The sequence below is a fragment of the Rhinoderma darwinii genome, chromosome 2 (genome assembly GCF_050947455.1).
Source record: "Rhinoderma darwinii isolate aRhiDar2 chromosome 2, aRhiDar2.hap1, whole genome shotgun sequence".
Taxonomy (NCBI): Eukaryota; Metazoa; Chordata; class Amphibia; order Anura; family Rhinodermatidae; genus Rhinoderma; species Rhinoderma darwinii.
The window spans coordinates 222,817,504-222,838,708 of record NC_134688.1 but is presented as its reverse complement, the minus strand read 5'-3'; positions in this window follow the sequence as shown (position 1 = coordinate 222,838,708).

The following is a 21,205-nucleotide window of genomic DNA, read 5'->3' as shown; positions in this document are numbered from 1 at the left end:
CCTAATCTACCCACCACTCAGTCCCTGCCTACTTGCAACGACCCGCCCTAGGCGACGGCGTACAACTGGGCGACGGTCCCTACGCTCAATAAGTGCACGACAGACAAACAGACAAGGGTACACAGAAGCAAGGGAAAAGGGGCAGTTGCCCACGGCAACACCGTGAGCAACAAGAGTGGTGAACGAGCCGAGTCAAACCAGGAGTGTACGAGGTACCAAACGCAGAGCAGGAGAGTAGTGAACAAGCCGAGTCAAACCAGGAGTGTACGAGGTACCAAACGCAGAGCAGGAGAGTAGTCAGTAAGCCAGGGTCAATATGAAGCAGGGTCAAATAGTTCAAGAAGCTGCAGCAGGGCCAGGAAACAAAACGAGAAGAATCACAAGCAAGGAGGAACAGGAAAGGCAGGTATAAATAGACAGAGAGGGCGGGAGCTAGCTCCGTCTGGCCAGGCTGTGATAGGCTCTCCCACTCCTAAGCCTGCCATCCTGAGTGGTGGAAGATGGAGTCAGTCTCACAGACATAGAAGCAGGTGCAGACTGATTACCTATGGGCGTGGATACAGAAGCTGTGCCTGGCAGATCCTTAACACAAAAGGTCTATCCCTGATGTTTTTAACCTATCAAAATATCTTCTCTAAAGAGAGCTATGCCATACCAAGTCATGTTAAAAGTGCAAATGTTATATGATAAATGAATAATGTTATAAAAATTGCAAATATTACCATGTCAAACTTTGATTAGTTAACACTAAGAGACAGTCTGAAAACAGTATTTTGGCATAAAAAAAAACTTGTAAATTATGGCCAACACCGTTTTTGTGCAGTAATTTGCTACTTTCTGTCATTTTACGCCACCACTACTACTTTTTAAAAAGTGGATAGGGTTTAGTGTATGGGACGGGCCACCCATGGCATAACAACTTTCCAATAATTTAATATAAATATAGCGGAAATCTACTCCTGCTCATAGCTGTTATAGATTTCCCTTTCTGGTGCACAAACTACCAGAGATACATCTAATGTATTAAGATTTATTAAAACATTGCACCTTTTAACAAAATATTTTATTTCAGCGCTCTTTATATTAAAACTGGTGTATGAAACGAGTATTCCCTAAATGTTCAAATTCAAAATAATATTATTTATAGCCAACAAGTGTTAAAAAGTCAAAATATAATTGCACATCCTATGATTGCAAAATGAAAAACTAGATGTTTCATGTATTATTAAATTCTTTTTTAGGGGGAATTAATAGATGGTGCTCCCCTGTTCAAAATCCCCATCTATTCGCCACAGCAGAATGGTTACAGGAAATTAAATACCTAGCAGGTGCCAGGTGCCCTTGTAGATTAAGGCTAACACACTCGATACACTAGAAGAAGAAGCAATAATGTCAGCATTCCAAAAAAGCTAATCTTTTTACTGTCCTATAGTACAGACACCAGCAACGTTTCGGCTTCAAGCTATTTCTACACTATTTCTGCACTACACATACTGTGATGTTTTTTTTCATAAGGGAATCCTTCCAACAAGAAGAGATTGACCAAAGTACACAACCCCTTTTAACCCATTCACTGCTGGTAAATTTTTTACACTTTTGACAAACGCAAATAAAACCTGAATTATACATTTTTTAAAAATGATATCATAATCATATCCCATACCCATATATTTTGTATAAGTAGACATTTAGCACATTTTGAAAAAGCGAACCAGCTCTTTACAATGATGGGCAACGTCATGCAATTGTCTTTTACATTAAAGTGTAACGTTCCGTAAATGCATAAAAAATCATGTTTGAGGCTAAAAGTCTGACCCAAACATTGCCTGAGATACATACTGCTAAAAATAAAAGTTAGAATTGTGCTGAAAAGACCAAAAACCTCAGAGATCCAAATAGTATAAACATTTAAATTGCCAAAGTCCTGACTAAGAGCAGGGGGTGATTACATGTACAACTGCTCATCTTCTCACCACTGTAGGAGGAAAAAAAGAACGCCCCCTCCCCTTTCCCTTCCCTAAACATGAAAACCGGAGAGCTCACATGTTCTCTCATTGGTAAGGGGGTGACAACTTGAAGAACATTTCCTTTATACAGGCCCGCCATCAGGAATTTCTGTGCCCCATACTGCCAAGATGTCCGCCCACCCCTCCATTACCGGGGATGGGCAACGGAAAGTGTGGCACTGATTTTGGTGCTGATGTCAATTACAGTGAAGGAAACCATGGATCAGGCAGTGACCGATTAATGCTCCGGATTTTGATCTATTTAGCCAAAACGTATCCGACTCTATGGCATATAGTGGGATACGTCGCCTCTGGGAATGGCCCAGGGGAAACGACTGAAGTCCCTGTCCATGGACAGGGCTGGAGCCTTCTACTAGCGCTCTGCCTAGTGACTACTGTTCCTGATGTCCATATACGTAAAGTGACGTCCGAAGCTTTGCAAAGCCTGAGTACATGGCCGGTGCTTTGGCAACGCTCTGGCCAGGGATTCCGGCCCTGGAGATCCCCTGACATCACTTTACGTATATATGGACAGTGATGTCAGGAGCTTTCCCAGGGACAACGTCCACGGGTAGAGCACTTCTGATGCTCTGTCTGGGGACTCCGAAATAGCAAAGTCTTCTACGCTATGCCATCCTTCAAAAATAAGGTATACCAACGTCTACCAGCCCGATGTAGGCTAAAAGGACATAATGGAGCCCTGTGAATTATCGTCTACGTTGTTTATACTGTACGTTAGGAGATTTCCTGACGTACACGATAAACTTAGGGCAACAACACAATGTGAAGGAGCCTTAAGAGAGGGGGAAGCGCTTGTGAGGATGTAAGGAGAACTAATTCTCCGTTCTTATGTTGCCAATAAAGTTCAATGTGTTTTTCCACAGCAAAAATCGGAGGCTTTCTCTTTGATTTCTGACGCAGATGTGCCACAAGCGTGTAGCAGATCTGCACGAGAATAAGGCCCTATTTACACAGAGTTTTTTGCTGCATCTTTTGCAGCGGAAACTGCGGCAAAAATCAGGTAAGATTGACTCCTATTGATTTCAACGCGGAGGCAAAGGCGTTTTTTTCCCTCGAGAAAAAGAAGCAACGTTCCCTTTCTTCGGGCATTTCCGTCTCTGACCTACCATTGACATTAATGGGAGGCAGAGAAAGCCTAAAGGAATTTCAAGGCAGATTTTTCTGACTGTTTCACTGCTCGCGGGAAAAAGACGACCTCCAACCTCCCATTGAAATCAATGGGAGGCATTTTCGGGCCGTTTTTGACGAGTTTCGCGGCGCGGTTTCCGCATCAAAAAACTTGTCAAAAAACTCTGCATGAACCCAGCCTTACAAAAGCCAAGCTTTTATTTGTGTTTTACCTTCCAGAAATATAAAATATTTAGTATGGTAGAAATTTACGTATTTCCCAGCATTATTGTATTTTATACTGCATTCTATTCAATAATGTCTTGGGTAACAGCTCTAGATAAAATGTCAGTTGTAAAAGGCTGTAGAATACATTACATTACAAAATCTTGTAAACTACTTGAGAGTTGTCTTAAAACAGTCTATTCTCCTTGTAACGGAAACAGAAGTTTATTTACTTTAATCAAGGTTTCTCAGGGGTAGCAAAAGAGCATAAGCATAGAATATTTGTTTGTGTTTTAAGAGTGGATAGAGTACCCAGAGGAAACTGATGCAAGCTCCAACCAGATGTTGTCCAGGACTGACAAGGACTAATGTAAATAGTATGCTTAAATATAGAGCTGTAGCTTATTCTCAACCCAAATATGTAAATTTCCACTCCCTACCAATGCTTGCAGTGTGGTGAACCAAAGGTATAGCAGGGGGTTGGCCATGTAAAAAATTATTTTCTAAAAAGTGTCCCCCAGCCTTAGTTTGCCTTCTTAAAACCCCCTACTAACCTTCTAACCAGTTTCTGTTTGATCTCAATCGTCACTGCTGCTCTTTCTGTTTGTTTACATCCCTTGCTTCTGATCCTGGCTGTTTCCTGTCTTGTAACCCACCATACCCATGATCCCTTGCTGCATCTGAGGAGACAATATACAGTCTATTTGCATACTGCCACGCCCCTGTATGATCAGAGGGTTATTCCCTGCTCTAATTACAGTCACCCAGCTCACTCCGTGTACTGTCACACACACACACACACACACACACACACACACACACACACACACACAGTGATAATCACACATGGGGAGGGGGGGTTATATACAGGGATGATGGGAGTTATATACAGGGATGATGGGGCTTATATACAGGGATGATGGAGGTTATATACAGGGATGATGGAGGTTATATACAGGGATGATGGCGGCTATATACATGAATGATGGGGTAATACACAGGGATGATAGGGTAATACACAGGAATGTTGGGGGTAATACACAGGTATGTTGAGGCTTATATAAAGGGATGATAGGGGTTATATACAGGGATGATGGGGGTTAAATACAGGGATGATGGGAGTTATATACAGGGATGATGGGAATTATATACAGGGATGATGGGGTTATATACAGGTTTCATGACCCCATCATTTCTGTATATAACCCCATCATCCCTGTATATAACCCCATAATCCATGTATTTATATAACCCTATCGTCCCCGCATTTATATAACCCCATCATCCCTGTATTTATATAACCCCCATCATCTATGTATTTATGTAACCTCCGTAATCACTGTACATACCATCGGGGCAGGCGATGCGCGGGCATTGAGGCATGACATGAAGTGAATGGGGCAGGTAAACGTCAGAAGCAGAATCTGAAAGAAGGAGGGTGCGCGGGCGATGAGAGAGGATGAGGGAGGTGTACGAGGAGAGAGGAAACGGGCAGGCATTGCGGGAATTCGGAGAGAGAAGAAGGCAGGAAGGGGCGTGTACTAGCAGAGATGACGTTTTGTGTCTTTGCTCATCCAGCACTTCCAGCTGAGCAGTGGCACGGAGCGTCATCAACTACATTTACAGGCAGTCGGACCCGAGGAGGAGCTCTGAAGAGCTCATGAAACATTCGCCCGGCCCTCTGGCTGAGCAAAGACATGGAACGTCACAGGAAGTGAAAAATTTACTCTGGGTGCAGTTACGTGACCACTAATTAGAAGTAAGTAACGCTGCCACATATAAACAGACACTATTTTAGAAAGTTAATTGTACATGTCACATTAAGTTAAAATATAAATAAAATATATTCTTGGCCAACCCCTTTAACTCTTTCCTAATATACTTCTACTATCAGAATAGCATTTTGCATTAGTATTTGTAAGCCAAAACCAGAAGTGTGTAGGTCCCACTCCTGGTTTAGATTACAAATACTGGTGCAAAATACTGACCGTAATACTGAAATTTGAGGCTTATTTTTTAACCTGTCGTATTTGCTATAGGCAGATCAAAAACATATTTACTACAGGGTCCGCAGCAGACATATGAGGATGAGACTGATTTGAGCCGTGGTGCAGTTTGATGTGCCATGGATCCGAATGAGGATTAGCCCCATTTAGTTTAATCCGCGGGTATTTCCATGTGAAATTCGCAGAAATTAGTAGCATGTTACGTGTCCTTTTACATTTTATTTTTAGCATCACGGACATAAATCCAATCAGATTTTGTTCCGCTGCACATGAACAATGTTACAAAAGCCCCATTGTCATTGGATTGGATGCAATTTTTTTTTTGAAAATTTCAGCTCAGAATGTGTGAACGGGGCCTGAAAATGGGCTGATGATAATGATGATAAAGCAGTAAAGGAGGGAAATCAAATTTCTAACAGCTTTCCTTGTCATGAGATAGTTGATGTCTGTTGCCCTGTAGGCAGAATACAGGCCACGGTAAACAGTATACATCATGCTGCTTAAAGTTTTGAAGGACATTGGTGGAAAGTTGGGCTCCTTGTTGCTTTTCTGTAAAATAAAAACATTTCTGATTATAAAGGGAGCAATTCTGATAAAGGAGTATATTAGAAAAAAAAATAATAATTCTATAACAGGGATTCTATAACATAGTGTAGATCAGTCTAATTTTATTTTATTTTCAATCTGGATATATTTAAACAATTAAGCACATGTTGGGAAATCCATACAGGAGTGAAACATTTGTGTTAGTGACAAAATTTCACAGTAACAATAATTACTTTGGAAGCATATCGGTTCTCAAATATCTACTGACATATCTGTTATTTCTGAAGACAAGAATGTAGCAATTGTATTAAATACTGTAATTGAGTTCTTAACATCATTGTAACGGGTAGAACTGATATCACAAATAAAAATTGATAGCAACAGCTACAAAAAGAGTTATATTACTTTTATACTAATTTAGGAGTGAGCTCCCTGAGTTTCCTTTAGGGTGTATTCTCACATTGCAGTTATATTGCCGTTTTTGTCCAACATTTTTTGAAACAACACAACAATACGATTTGTTTGAAAATACACCCTCAATGATCAGCCAAAGTGATTGTATCATTTTAAATGCCGAAAATATTATCGTTGTCGGCAGCACATGTCCCTGCGTAAACAGGGAGATATGCTGCCGACATGATACAAATGTATGGGGACTACGATCGGAGTAACTAGTGCTCGTCCCCATACATAGCTCCTTGTGAAAGGAGCAAACTAGCGCCGATCAACGAGCTGTATGTTTGATTGGTGTTTGTTTACACAGCCCAAGTCGGGCCATGTAAAAGTACCCTAAGAGAGACAGGACACATTCTTGGATCCTGAGGAAGTAGGTAAACCACTTGACACTATATATTAACCCCTTCACCTTACCTTAGACTAAAACGCAATCGGCACTGGTTTAGTCCTATTCATATTCCTGTCATTTTTATATATATATATATATATATATATATATATATATATATACATATATATATATCTCAAATACAAACATTAATGTTAATATATATTTATTGATATATATTTTTTGATATGAGATTCAGGTGGACAGAATTTTATCATTTAACTCTATGACTGTGTGAAGGGAAACAAAGCTCTAACCCCTATACGTATATATTGTAAAATTAATCAGCACAGAATTGTGGATCTATTCACATTGCAAATAATACAATTGACCTTTTTGTCATCTGAAACCAACAGGAATATTAATTATAAACAACTAAACTTCTGTAGACAAGTAGGGATATTATCAGAAATATCATCACTTAAATCATCCTGTGATGTAATACATGAAGAAACTTGGCAAAGTGATTATTATAAGCAGCATTTTTTTTTATCACCGCCACCAACAGTCTTAGACACCCCTTTAAAACTTCTCAATTTGATACATATAATAATTTTGCAGACAATCCTGCCAGACATTAATTTGGCTTCTAATAAATAATGTTGAAACATATGCTTGGCTTCCAGTATGGTCAGGATCTTTTGTTAAAATGATTATAAAAGAATGCACATTTCTCTGCCACTCTCATCTACCTGAGAGCCAGAGGTTTTCATAGTGATTGAATAAAATCAGACGCACAGACTAGAGTGATAAAGCGGTGGTGAACAGCAAAAGAAGCAGCGAAGATTTTTGCCTGACATCATGCCATCAAAACTGCCATACAAAATTATTGTGAATTATACTATCCTGCTGTGCATTTGATTTCCCACAGCTGCTATCACAGCGGCCCCTTTCCTGAAAATTAAATGTGTTTCATCTGCTCTCAAATATGTCATGTCTTTACCTACAGGAGGCTGTATCAGATTTTTCTCTTTTTATATCAGCCCTGCCTTCACAATATGGGTGATTTATAATTTACGTTATCTGGAAAGTGGTGCCTACTGTACGTGAGATTTTAAACAGCTGAACCAGATATCACAACTCTCCTTCTAATAAATACATTACTCTTCAAAAGAGACAATAGCAAAATACTAACATCAGGGGATTTTTATAGTAAATGGATCGCTAAGGCATTAATAAAGCAATCATACCTTTATTTTATTATAAATTACTGCACTGCATCTGTTTAGCTGTGGAAACTATAGAATTTAGAGTGTAAAGTAAAGATGTGTAACTGGTATCCACCAAATGATGCAGATTATTGGAGCGCTATACATCTATAGGTATCCTATTCCACATGTTTTGATCCAAGTTAGATATGTATATCAGGTTGTACAATAAAACTGCTACATATGTTTGATAACAATTCAATTTCTTACCTTAGTTTCTTGAACTAATGTTCAAGGCTGCTATCTATATTTAGGGCATATTCTCAGGAGAGACATTGATGGCATCTTACTAGCTTTAACCACCTCCGATTTCTAATCTCTCCAGTGGTTACAAGAAAGCACAGTTTAATTTTGTTTCCTGTCTCCTCCAATGACCTTTTTTTGTGTGGTCACATGGTCATATGGCTGACAGGAAATAGCTGTTATATAACTGCCTACTGTTTTATTAACATAAGACAGGAAAAGTTTTGAGCACAAATACTCAGTTTACAAGATAAAGACTTAACACAGATACCGCATATAAAGATTCAGGAGCATTGTCAAGTTGTTTTTTTTAATGTTTTTTGGGTGGATATTGTGAGTTCTGAACAAATGTTATAGTTCCTTTTCAAGATGATACTGTCTGTGATAAAGATATTTTTAAACTATTGGAATTTAAGTCTAAGTGTGAACATTTCTTTTTTGAGTACTGCATTATGTATTATTTTATTATCAGTCCACAAGTGCTTTAAAGTTTTTCTTTTCAACCATCCCGTGAACATATGTTTCCTTATTTCCACACTCCCTGTGAAGCATATTCTCTCATCTGTGCTCAGTTTAATTTCTTACAAAGTCCTTACATTTCAGATAATTAAAAACAATATGTTTCTTTTTAATTTCTTTTTTACTGTTGTGATTAAAAATACAATGGTCCATTCATTGTATTTAAGCACAGACATTCTGATATTTTGTACCTTCTATTCTAATGAACTGCCTCTCAGCTAAGAGATTGGTTTTACAAGTGCACTGGACCATTCCAGAAAACTTTGCCATGCAGTTTGAAATCTTGTGAGATTTTAGACTGCTTATGAGCACCTTACGGTTGAGTCGGCAGGAGGAACTTTGAAGATATGTACTTCCACATACATTGCTACTAGATGTCTAATCAGAACTTCATTTATAAAAGAAAAATAAATGGCAATTACCAGAGCTAGCAAGTTCAACAAATGTATAAAAACTTACTTAAAAAAAATAATAATAATCCTATACAAAATGAATAAAGAATGTTTTCATTCTGCCCTGTTTAAATGTCCTCTCTCTTACTATGAGAACCACTGTGGACTGATGTTTTTGGGTTGCAGTTGTATCTGTGAGGTCAAACCTGATTTTTGGACAGCTTCTGAGTTTAAAGGGACTTCTCATCTGAAACAAGTTTCTGCCACAAAATGTATGATAAGAAGAGATCTTGCTTATTTAAGATGATCCCCCTATGTCATAATTAGGTTTTTATCAAGTTATATATCTGAAAAGTGGTTGAATACCTACGGTTAAGATCCTTTGACACTGGCCAATAATAGGGCAAACAAGCGTTCATAGAACGCTCGTTCCCGATCATTGCCCTGTGTAAACAGATCAACGATTAGCCGATGAATGAGCAAACGCTCGTTCATCGGCTGATTGCATCGTTTTAAATGCCGAAACTATTATTGTTGTCGGCAGCACATGGGGGAAATGCTGCTGACATGATAAAAATGTATGGGGACGAGCGATCGGAGTAGCGAGCAGTCGTCCCAATACTAGCTCCTTGTGAAAGGAGCAAACGAGCCATCTCGTTGATCAGCACACATTTACACGCCCCACGTCGGGCCGTGTAATATCATCTTTACTTATACTCAACACTGCTTCAATGAGAAGCCACACCTGCAGATTACACAATGCTTGAATACTCTGTCATATCTTGAAGCTGAACGCTCATGAGGATGACATGCATTCTATCTATATGTTTATTATATGTAATCTGTATGATTATATTAATTTCTTGATACTGATGAGTTGCAACTTGTTAGTTATGTCAGCATTTAATAGTGTACACATATTTCCTCCAATAGCATTTTTTGTACAGCACATTATTAAGCCTTCAAGATTTTTTAAGGCTTCAAATCTACTTAAGTGTAAATCTCTAAAATCTTCAGATGGATTTAGAAACTGCTTTTTATTATGCCCGGCAGGTTTCTTTTAGCCGAGATTTGTTTTTCTAGGTAAACCGCAAATCCACTTTAACGCTACAGAAAGATAAAGCTTTGTATAAATGGCTTGTTAGCATTTGCTTATTAGAGCTTGTTATAATCATTTGTCCCACTCCCTTTTTTTTTTTGCCTCCCAATTTGATGAATGTTTTATTTTATTGACATGTATTTTAAAGAGGCCATTTTACTTGACTTGAAGGGGTATTCACGTCTAACAATTCTATTTGATATGATAGCTAATGTAAAAATATTTATCATTGCATAATTTATCTTCTGCACCCAGGCTTCCCTTCATTGTTTTGCGCCATTTTCCTGGATTTTGGCCACCGCTGCAGTCAAGCAGCATTGTCCGCGCCCGTGCCATTGTATAATTTCATCTTACAGGAAGGATCACGGCTGCGCGCATGCTGGAGCATGCGCAGTAGCTCTCTTCCCGGCCATCTCTGTAGCTCCATTTGAAGTCTATAGGACAACTCTGTGCAGGCGCAGTAGCCATGGAGCCGTTATATAGGACTGAATATGGCATGTAGTTGCCAAACCACCACCAGCAGCTTCAGGACCACACACAGTGCCACTTCAGGGACAGGGGGAACATACCGCACACATATAATCGGGCTCAAGAAAACATGGAGAGGAGAAAAGACCACCAGGATGCTATAAACCAGGGTAAGAGAAATTAGAAGACTGCAGCAATATGATTTATTTTAATAAAGGATTGCAGTTGGGCAAAAACAAAAGAGATGGGAATAACCCTTTAAGACAGAATTAATGTACTTTGATGTAAAGAGCTATTAGGGGCCCAGCCCTTGCATACTTCCTAACAGTCTCCTTTTGGAGCAAGATAATGTTGATTTTGGTATGCCACAAGAGTAGTGGCATGTCTGGATAAAGCCATGTCTTTTGGACAATAAGGTCATCAGGCATTGAAGTATTGTTAAAGGAAATATTTCCATATAGTTGATTACAACATAACAATATATATATTTATAAAAGAGCAGCAATTTTCATTTATTTATAGGGCACCCTAGCCTGTAGTTTCATACTTTTATAGGGAAAGAAAAAAAGAGTTGGCCCAGTATTTTACAATTCTCCTTTTAGATGTTACCTATTTTCATATTACAGTCACTCAAGAGTGCAGCAGTTCTTGCCAAGATGGTAGTAGGTTAGAAGGTAGGACAACAAGAGTTTCTCACCTTAATTGGTTGTGCGGAAGCTCAGGCCCAACCCTGATATTTGCTTCCAAACACAATTGCATCTCTTTCAAACACTCTACTAGATCTTTTGCTGTGCATTGGTAGTATAGTAAAATGAAGAAAAACGGAGCAATTGCAGCTGGTGTGAGCTGCCAAGGAGAAGGCGGGAATGCCCAAGTATAAGGGAAAGATTTATTTTTGATATTGCAACACTGAGCATACAGACATTATCAATGCTGTTCTACCAAAAACTTAAAAGGCATTGTAGCGGTGACGTATTTCAACTCCCTTATATCAGTCTAAGAAAAGCTGTCACTGTAAAAAAATTAAAAACTGTCCTTTTTAATATTTGGTGATTTACAGTATCTCTTCGGCAGTCTGCACCTGCTTCAACAACTCTATTTTTCTTCACTTCCACTCATTTTTCTTTCATGAGGGGGTTCTGGAACAAATGGTATGGCTTTAACAGAGGCCTGATCTCAAAAGGTAGGGCTAGAAACAGGTGAGACTGCTAAAGTCGACAGAAAGTTCTCTAAGATTCTTATATCAGTTTACCAGCTGATTTCCTAGAAAATTACATGTATGTAAGGCTCTGTTCACATCTGCGTTGGGGTCCCGTTCTGACGTTCCGTCGGAGGTTTCCGTCAGAACGGGACCCTGAGCAGATGTGAACAGAGCCTTACTGCAATGATGGCTGCCCTCTAATAACGCATTAATTTTGTCAGCTGGTGCCACTAATATGAACTTAGATGTGATCGATATTAATTGGAACCTGTGTGTCAGAGACACACAGGACCCGTTCTCAGCCAAGCTGAACAGATGAAATCGGCTGAGAACGATACAGCTTCTATGTATACAGGATACACAGAAGCTGTATCATAACAAGTGACTTTTTTTTTAAAATAAAAGTCAATTAGAAAAATTACACAAAACACATTGATTTAATGAAAAAAAAAATCTATTAAAGAGTGTACATAGCCTTTAAGTGACATCAGTATATTATTTACTGTAAAATATAAATGGGGATAGTTTTAGCAGTATGGTGAGGGAGTGACAGACTAAAATATTTGCAGTCGTGTGCTAAATACCCCTGAAAAACTCATCCCCATGTGGCTCATGTTTGTCGCCCCAGACCAAGATGTATGTATTTATGTTGTGAGTGAGTGTGTGTGTGTGTGTGTGTGTGTGTGTGTGTGTGTGTGTGTGTGTGTGTATATACTGTATGTATGTACTGGGTATGTACATATAGATGTATACATTTGTGTATGGCTGTGGATAATGTAGTGGGTCTAAGTAGATGCTTATTTTGTTTGTGAGTAGATGCCTATTTTATAATATTGTGGCAAACCATTTTAACATTTTTAGTTGAAATATGCCCACATTTTAAGCACTCCACGACCCATGATGTCCTTATTTTGCCACTGCTTGTCAAAAGTATTTTATGATATGTCCGTGGATTTACAGACAGTTGGCAACACTGGCTGTGATACTAGCTGTGACTGCAAATAAGTGCAAGATCTGCTGAAACATTCCACTTTTTATGTGTTTAATATCAAATGTCTATATGTAAACAGTAAAATTGTGTTAAAACTTGAATTCAAATTTAAAAGGGATTTAGTTACAACAAAGAGCTGAAATTCTATCTCCTGTGACAATGGTTCTATGAAATGGTTCCTCTTAGCAAATTATAAGGAATGCAGTGAGTTTAGATATTTTACATCTACACAGTTTATGATATCTTCTCACCATTCACTATACTGTATGTGACCACCATACTACAATCAAGTAACTGTTCATGCTTTAGAGACTGTATTTGCGTTGAATTTCAAGTTCTTCACACCTGAAAAGGCTCCCATTGCTGACTGTCATATCTAGAACATAATTCTCGAAGCAGTCTACTTTTATTTTTTTTATTGGAAACAGTTCTTATAAGCGCAGATCCGTTGTTTGAATGGCTTTAACACACTTCACTGCTCTCACAGTAGTTACAATAATATCTCAATCATCTCTCAGTTGCCATATTTTGGTCTAGCAGAGAAAGATATTTCAGTCATTCTAATAATAAATCCAGTGAATACACCAAAATTTAAGAAAATATAAATGTAAGTCATTATTTTTTAATAGTATACAGTGTTCAGTCAATACAATTCAGGCAATCACTGTCTTGAAGCAGGCCTAGTAGTTTTGTGGTAATATACACGGTCAGCCATCTGTAAAGACAGGAAATAAGGTTATGTGATGTACGTGATGATTTAGTATTTTTTTTAATCATTTTTGCATTGTCTAAGTGGATTAAAGATAAGCTGTCTCGACACTTTTTCTTCTATAGGCATTGTGTTAGTAGACAATCAAACAGGTTCTGCGGCAGTTAAGAGTTGCAATATTCAGTATTACACTCTAGTTTATGCAGAAGTAGTGCTGTAGCATTTTTTTTTCACAATGCCCCCATAATAATGGCAGCCAGTGTACCTATAATGCCACACTGACACTCATAACAGTGTCATCCATAGTACACCCTATTCTAGTGCCCTTAAATACAGCCACTCACAATGCTCCTTCTAATAGAAATGCTTACATCCTCCACATCCCTTATAGATGTCCTATGTGAGCGCCCAATCAGTGTCTGCTCACATGTAACATCCTATTTCTGTGCCACAAGAGGAGGAGTTTACTACAGAAATCTGTGACAAATATTACAAAAATAATTTACATCCACATCATTGAAAACCCTACACTAACATCACTGATGTTCCTAATACATAATAATAAAAAAATATATAGTAATAAAAGAAAAGACGAAATAATGTCCAACCTAGAAAGCCAAATAACGTATCAAATGCAAAGATTTTATTACATCTACATTACCACCAACTCAAAACAGCATGCTCTACAAAGTGGTATTTACTAGCCTAAAGGGACCATGCTATTTCACTGTTGGCTAAAATCAAATAATGACCAATTTGGCAGGAGCTTTATGTTATTTGCTCATTTAAAACAGTCTTCAAAAACTAGCCTTGCCACACATATTGAAAACTTTGTAGGCAATTGCATGCCAAGCTTTTCTACGCCAACACAGATGCTGTGGGGACCTTTTTTAGGTTGGCATCTACAGCCATACTCTCCCTAGTGTATTTCCCGTCTGTTATCAACCATGTGTAAGTGATGAATGTAAATCATCTGCAGACACAAGCATTAAGTGCTGTATCTCACCAGCCACTTGCTTGTATTTAGGTTTCTTGCCATTTTTAGCAGGCAGCTGCTTCTGGGAGATCTTCCATTGTCCATGACTCCAACTTGGCACAACCAAGTTAAGGCTTTAATATGGCCAAATCATTTATATACCCTATCATAATTTTCATACTGTATATCATAATTAATTTTTTTCATTATTTATTTCCTCCCAATGTTGTTTTTTTAATCATCGTGAAGGACTTCGCAATTTGTATTCAAGTTGACACTTAAAAATATCCAATAAAGTGTGAGAGCAGTTTTGTTCAGTTGTAGCATTTTATTAATATCATATCAGGAAATGTATGAGCTCTTGTGAAACTTTAGTAAAAACAAAAAAGGAAATATTTTTTTGTTCATAATTAATAATATTTGGGTGCACTGTGCTACCATGGCAGTGCTTAAGTTTCAGGTTATTTAATAACAGGTGCCATTGCCAGTGAGTAACAAGATTTTCATGTTCTTGTGGTGATCAAGAGGTGTTCAATTCAAAAGCTAGAATGCTGGTCATGCTCAGGGTTGAACTGGCCTACCAGGTTACCAGTGGATTCTCTGATGGACCTGGGCCCTGAAATAGTGATAGGTCCAGCAGATGACTGCACCTTTTGGAGATAACTTTGGAATTTCCACTAGGGTCTGTTTCTTATGGGTTTCTTCAAAAATAATCTATGAAACTACAATGATGAAATGTCCTGCTAGTGCAATTTTAACAATTAAAAATAGCTAATAATAATAATTTGATCATGCTTTTTGTAGATGAACATCGGGGTCCTCAGAATAATTTTCTTTCATGGGCCCTGGGAACCCCAGTCTAGCACTGGTGGCGCTAAACCATATGTGCCATCAATACTAAATAGCAAATCCCTAGCATAGCCCTTATACACATCTTGAATGATCACCACATCAGAGATCTCATCCCATCGCTCATCAAACACTAGGCTACTTCTCCTGCTTGTTTACAATAAATAATAGTTAAAATGTTAATCTAAACCAATAATCCTTTAATAGAAATAAAAATATTTTAAAAAAAATGTTAAAGAAAAAGGCATGAAAAAATAAATAATTTTGTAATTTTCAATAATTGCTATAATAGAAAATAACTTACCCATATTTGGTGTCCTCTAAATCCTTAGGGACTTCTGGGTCTATAACAATAAGGTAAAAATGGAAATAAAAATATGAAACGTTTTCCATTTATTTAAAAGATTAATAAAAGCTTCTCAGTGTAAGATAATTTTGGTTTTATGATTAGTGGACCTTCAACACAACTAACATAATATTACTCTAGTCTAATGGGAAACTGAGTGCATGCAAAAACTGAAATTCAATAAATACTGTATATTGTTTTTAGAATGCTCCTCTAGAGTTGTCTTTTCCACCCTCTCAAACATCCAGTTTTCGCTAATATGTCCGTAAGAGTGTATGTCTGTTGTTCTAGTGAACAGCAGCTTCATATTTTCAAATTAGGCTGAGAAGCAGTTCATGCTATGTGATCAAGTAATTTGTCGCTTGCACAAATTTCCAAGGTCTGCAGGAAATGGCAAATTGCATTCAAGGACAGTAAATGAGGGAATAACAAAATAGACACACTTTACTCAGAAAGAAAAGCTGCTTGCCTTCCATTATTTTCTATATGTGTGTGTGAAGATTTGTGGCTTTAAAGGGAGTCTGTCACCAGAACTTTATTTTGAACTAGCAGTATGGTAATATAGTTCATGCTAACCTGATTTTAAATGTGTTTTCCTTGTTCCCCGGGTTGCCTGCTTTGCATTAAAAACACTTTTATTACGTTTATGCAAATTAGCATTTCGGTGCAACGAGGGCGTCTCCGTTGCACCAAAATGCTAGCGCATCATCGCCTTATTCAATCGTCAACGGCGCATGCGCAGTAGTGCCGATTACAACGGCAGACATATTGTTTATACTGCACATGCACCTATTAAGATGCAGGAACACGCGCGCGTTCACTACACTAGGGGGCCAGGCGTGAACTCGCCGACTACGGTGCCTGGCCCATGTCAATCACTCAACAGGGAGGGATGCAGGGTTGAACAGGGCGATGATGCGCTAGCATTTTGGTGCAACAGAGATGCCCTCGTTGCACCTAAATGTTAATTTGCATAAACTTAATAAGAGTGTTTTTAATGCAAAGCAGGCACCCCGGGGAACAAGGAAAACACATTTAAAATCAGGTTAGCATGAACGATATTACCATACTGCTAGTTCAAAATGAAGTTCTGGTGACAGACTCCCTTTAATTTATGTAAATCTTCTGTTAATCAGCAGTTTCAGCTATCCTGTATAGCTGCTAAGTTACATATGACATATGACAAATAATCTTAAGAATACACACTATAATCTAAATATGCTGATTGCTGTTTACTCCCTCCACACATAAAAACATTAGTCCTGGTGTACCTTACCTAAGCCAAGTGGAATAAAAGATTGCTGAACGACATGTTAATTTACATTTAAAGGGATAGTCCAGTTTGAAAAAAATGCATTTTCATATACCCTAGAAGGGAACTTGTTTTTTGCTGGACTTCATTGCTACCAATTTGGGGTACATGGGACTTATTGATTAACCTTTTATTATTATTTTTTGGGGGGAATGGTAAAAAAATTGCAATTTTGCCACTGTTTTTGGCGTTTTTTTTTAAACTTTGTTCACCTTGCGGTTTAAATAATAGGAGACTTCACTATGCAAACTTTATATCACAGATATAATGCTTTGGTATACTTCGTATACCAGAGCATTATTGCCTGTCAGTATAATACTGACAGGCATCTATTAGGACATGCCTCTGTCACGTCCTAAGAGGTATATAGCCAGGGCAGACCTGGGTGCCTTTCTTAGGCCCCCAGCTGCCATGGCACCCCATTGGATGCCCGCAATTGCATTTGCTGGCCGCTGATGGGTGACAGAGGTAGCTGACTCCCTATGTAAACAACTCAAATGCAGCGGTCGCTAATGACCACGACATTTGCAGGGTTAAACGGCTGTGATCTAAGTAAACTTTGATCGCTACCGTTGGAGCAGGAGCCCGTGCAGGACGTTGATTAGGCCGCCATGAAAAGGCAGCGGCCTAGAATAAAGCCCCTTAATGACTGCTGTGAAAAGGCGTATCAGCGGTCATTAAGGGGTTAATATCTTAACAAATCCAAAATTCTTTGCTGTTTATTGCTTTATATATATCTTTATAGCGATCTGAGGGTTTTTTTTTCATTCAGAGCTCCAAATCTCCAGCTCCAAATCTCCAGCAGTACAGTATGTAGCATACCTAACATTTTTAGGTGACTTTTCAGAATAAGCTGTCATATGTGTGTGCATGAGGAATAACACTATTTATGGCCATTATATAACTTGTATTCTGCATTTTTTATAAATGTTCCCTTCTACAGGCTGCCTTTTTACTTCTCAGTTGTCTCTGAGCTAGTGGGCGAAGCTGCAGCAGCATGGAGGAGATTAAACAGCAGTACGGACAAGTGTAGCTGAGAATCCAGCAATGGAGTGACTTAGAAACTTTAACAGCAGCTGCAGCAGCATGTCTGTGTCTTTCTCACTCTGTTCCTGCTCCCCCCCTCTCACCGCTTACCTCTCCATAGACTTGTATAGTCAGGCGGTGGAGAGACACACCCCCACCTTCTGCAGCCCGTCAAATATGCTCTGAAACCAGGGACAGAGTTTACGTGACAACAGAGGGTGGACAGCAGAATACAGGGAGACACCTGTAAGGGTACACCCGTACTTACCTATCCCCGGGGGCCAGCGTAGGAACACGGGCTTGTCGGGCGGCTCAGAAGTGCAGCTCCGGACGGAGGAGCGTCTTGGGTGTCATGGCAACGGCCGCACTGCCGACAGCCATGACGCATGCGCCCAACGGGAGACAGGGCGAAGTCTCGCGCTGCCGGGATTTGGCAGAGGGAGGAGGAGGAACACGGCCGGAAGGGAAGCGAGCGCGGGAAGCCAGAGGGGGTGGAGAAATCAAGAGAGCCCGGGAGCAAGACTAAGAGGGGGAGGAAGGTGAAGTAACGGGTCGGGAGAGAGAGAACTAAGAGAGAGAGGAGCCGACAGCGTGGGAGCAAGAGGAGAGTTAATAGAGGCTGCCGGACCAGCATCAGAAGAAAGAGAGAACGCAGTGTGGCCGCAGCAGGGAATCCACAGGAAGAACGTGCCCCTGCAGTGGAGAGTGACAAGCAGGGGTGCGACAATAGGGAGGACTGACCGGAGCAGGAGTGGAGTGGAGCATCAGCCTCCACTACAGGTACCAGCCACACACACGTATCCTAACTAGAACCCTCAGACCTCCCCAGGAAAAGTCCCAGTAACCGCAGTACAGCCTGACCCTCCAAGAGTAGTACGGCCCTCGCCCATCCTGGTCACCAAGTTCGTGAAAGACTAGCCTTACACTAACCTCGGATGTTGTAGCCTGAATTAGGCCTAGTACAGGCTCGCCACCTCAGTAACCGCGCCAGTGTCCCTGCGTGTCCTCCAGAATAAAGCACCGCCTGTAACCCTTGCATGGAACTGTTGTTGATAAAGCACCGCCTGTAACCCTTGCATGAAACTGTTGTTGATAAAGCACCGTCTGTAATACTTGCATGGAATTGTTGTTGACGAAAATTGTTGGAACAGGAGCAGACAGAAAGAACGGTCGGGTTGACGGGACTTTATTGGACTATTAGTTGGACTTTGTGTAAACCTTAGCGTCAGCCCACCAGTTCAGTTGCGTCCTAGGGGGTCCACCGTTCGGACCACCGACTGAGGAGAGAGAGGGTCATAAAAGGTAGCGGATAGCTCCGCAAGGACCCGTGACGGTGCTAGTAGGTACGTTAGTCGCTGATTCCCACGACGTGACCCGTGGGCCGAGAGTGTGACTCTTACCCTAGGGTAGGCTGCCAGTAGCGGGTAGCTCCCGCCGTGACTGACAGTGGCGTGTCCTTAGCCAAGCCCGGCAACGTGGGGTCAGGCACAACCTCTCTCTGGGGGACTTCCAGCGGGATCGTAGTCCTCAACCTCAGGATTCCTGTCTGCTCCATAGAGAAGAATTTATTGTTACCTGCTCGCTGCAGTAATGAAGTTGCCCAAAAGATGGTGTGTCTCGTTCATTGCGTACCAACTACTGTAGTCCCTCCTACACACCTAGTGTTAGTAACTTCAGAAAGAATTTGCATTGATAAAACTAAATTTTAACAGTAAATTATAGAGTTGTAGCATTAGTGTCCCTTTAACTCTGGCTATGCAGAGGATTTGGAGCTCTGTATCAGAAAAAAATGGAGCTCTGTCCACTATAAAAATGTATTAAGAAATTAATCAGTACAGAATGTTGAACCAAAAAAACATTAAATTAAAAGGTGGAGATTTAATTAAAAAATGTCCCTTGTAGAACTTGAAAATGTAATTTACTGATTATCACCAAGAATTATAAACTATTAAGAAAAGTTATAGACTTAACGGTCTACACAAAGATGTTTAATTATAATCATAGAAAATATAAATTAACTTCATAGTGTAAGAGGCTTTAGAACTTCTTAAAGATATTATTATAGTGCTGGCACTGGTCAGTGAGATAGGCGCAAAGAGGACATTAAGGGCTCTTCAAATAAATGACTTCTGAATTTACATCTATTAATTCTGTGTTTACTGTTTACAACATGCCATATGCACTTCAAGTAAATGTGTAACTGTCATCGGCACATAATTAAAGTACGACCCATAAAAGAGACAGCAATGTCAGTAATGATATGCAGTACAGCTCGTAGGCCACAAGCATTCAACGGAGCCCTGTTAATTACATCATGCCATATCTTCTCATATATTCAGAAGCAAATAAGCTGAGTGGCAGGCACATTATTCTACCCTTTTATATCAGCCTAAAGAAATCTTGCCCAAATGCCCTTTACAAAGGCCTTCAGAGATGAGAGAAGTGAATGTGCAATAAAGCAGAATGATAAATTGGTGTTCCAGCCCTGATGGACACCGCCAGAGGGATGTCACTGGTGATTACAGCAGTTATTCAATGTAACGCACCCTTTCAGAGCTGCAGCCAAACACAACTTCTCAGTAATAAAAGTCTCACAATAAAGAATAGTGTAAAAATATTTACCAATTACTTGCACCAGATAAGAAATTACTTTGGTTTTACTTATATTCTATATAACAGGTGAAGCCTTCCCTGCTTGAACCTAGAAAATTATGTTTTAAAGATTTAAGTATATTGGGGCGCTTTTTTATATATTTGCATGAGTATTAAAGGGTTATGCCCAACTTAATCATTTATGATATGGCATACATATCTGATAGATGCGGCTCTGGGACCTGCATCTATCTCTAGAATGGGGTCAGCCAAACCCTGTTCCGCCTGGTTAGGTGGCCGCTACTACTGCATTTCGGCAGAGAGTGAATGTAGAGGTGGCCGCGCATCTACACGGTTCTCTCCATTCACTTCTTTGGGAGTTATGGAAATTCTAAATTTGATATTAGGAACTAACCAATTAAAATTAATACATCTTAAAGGGCTTCTCTGAAAAACATTTATGTTTTTCCCACTTGTTTTGCCATCTGCATTGATCTGATAAGTGTTTAATTAAAAAGG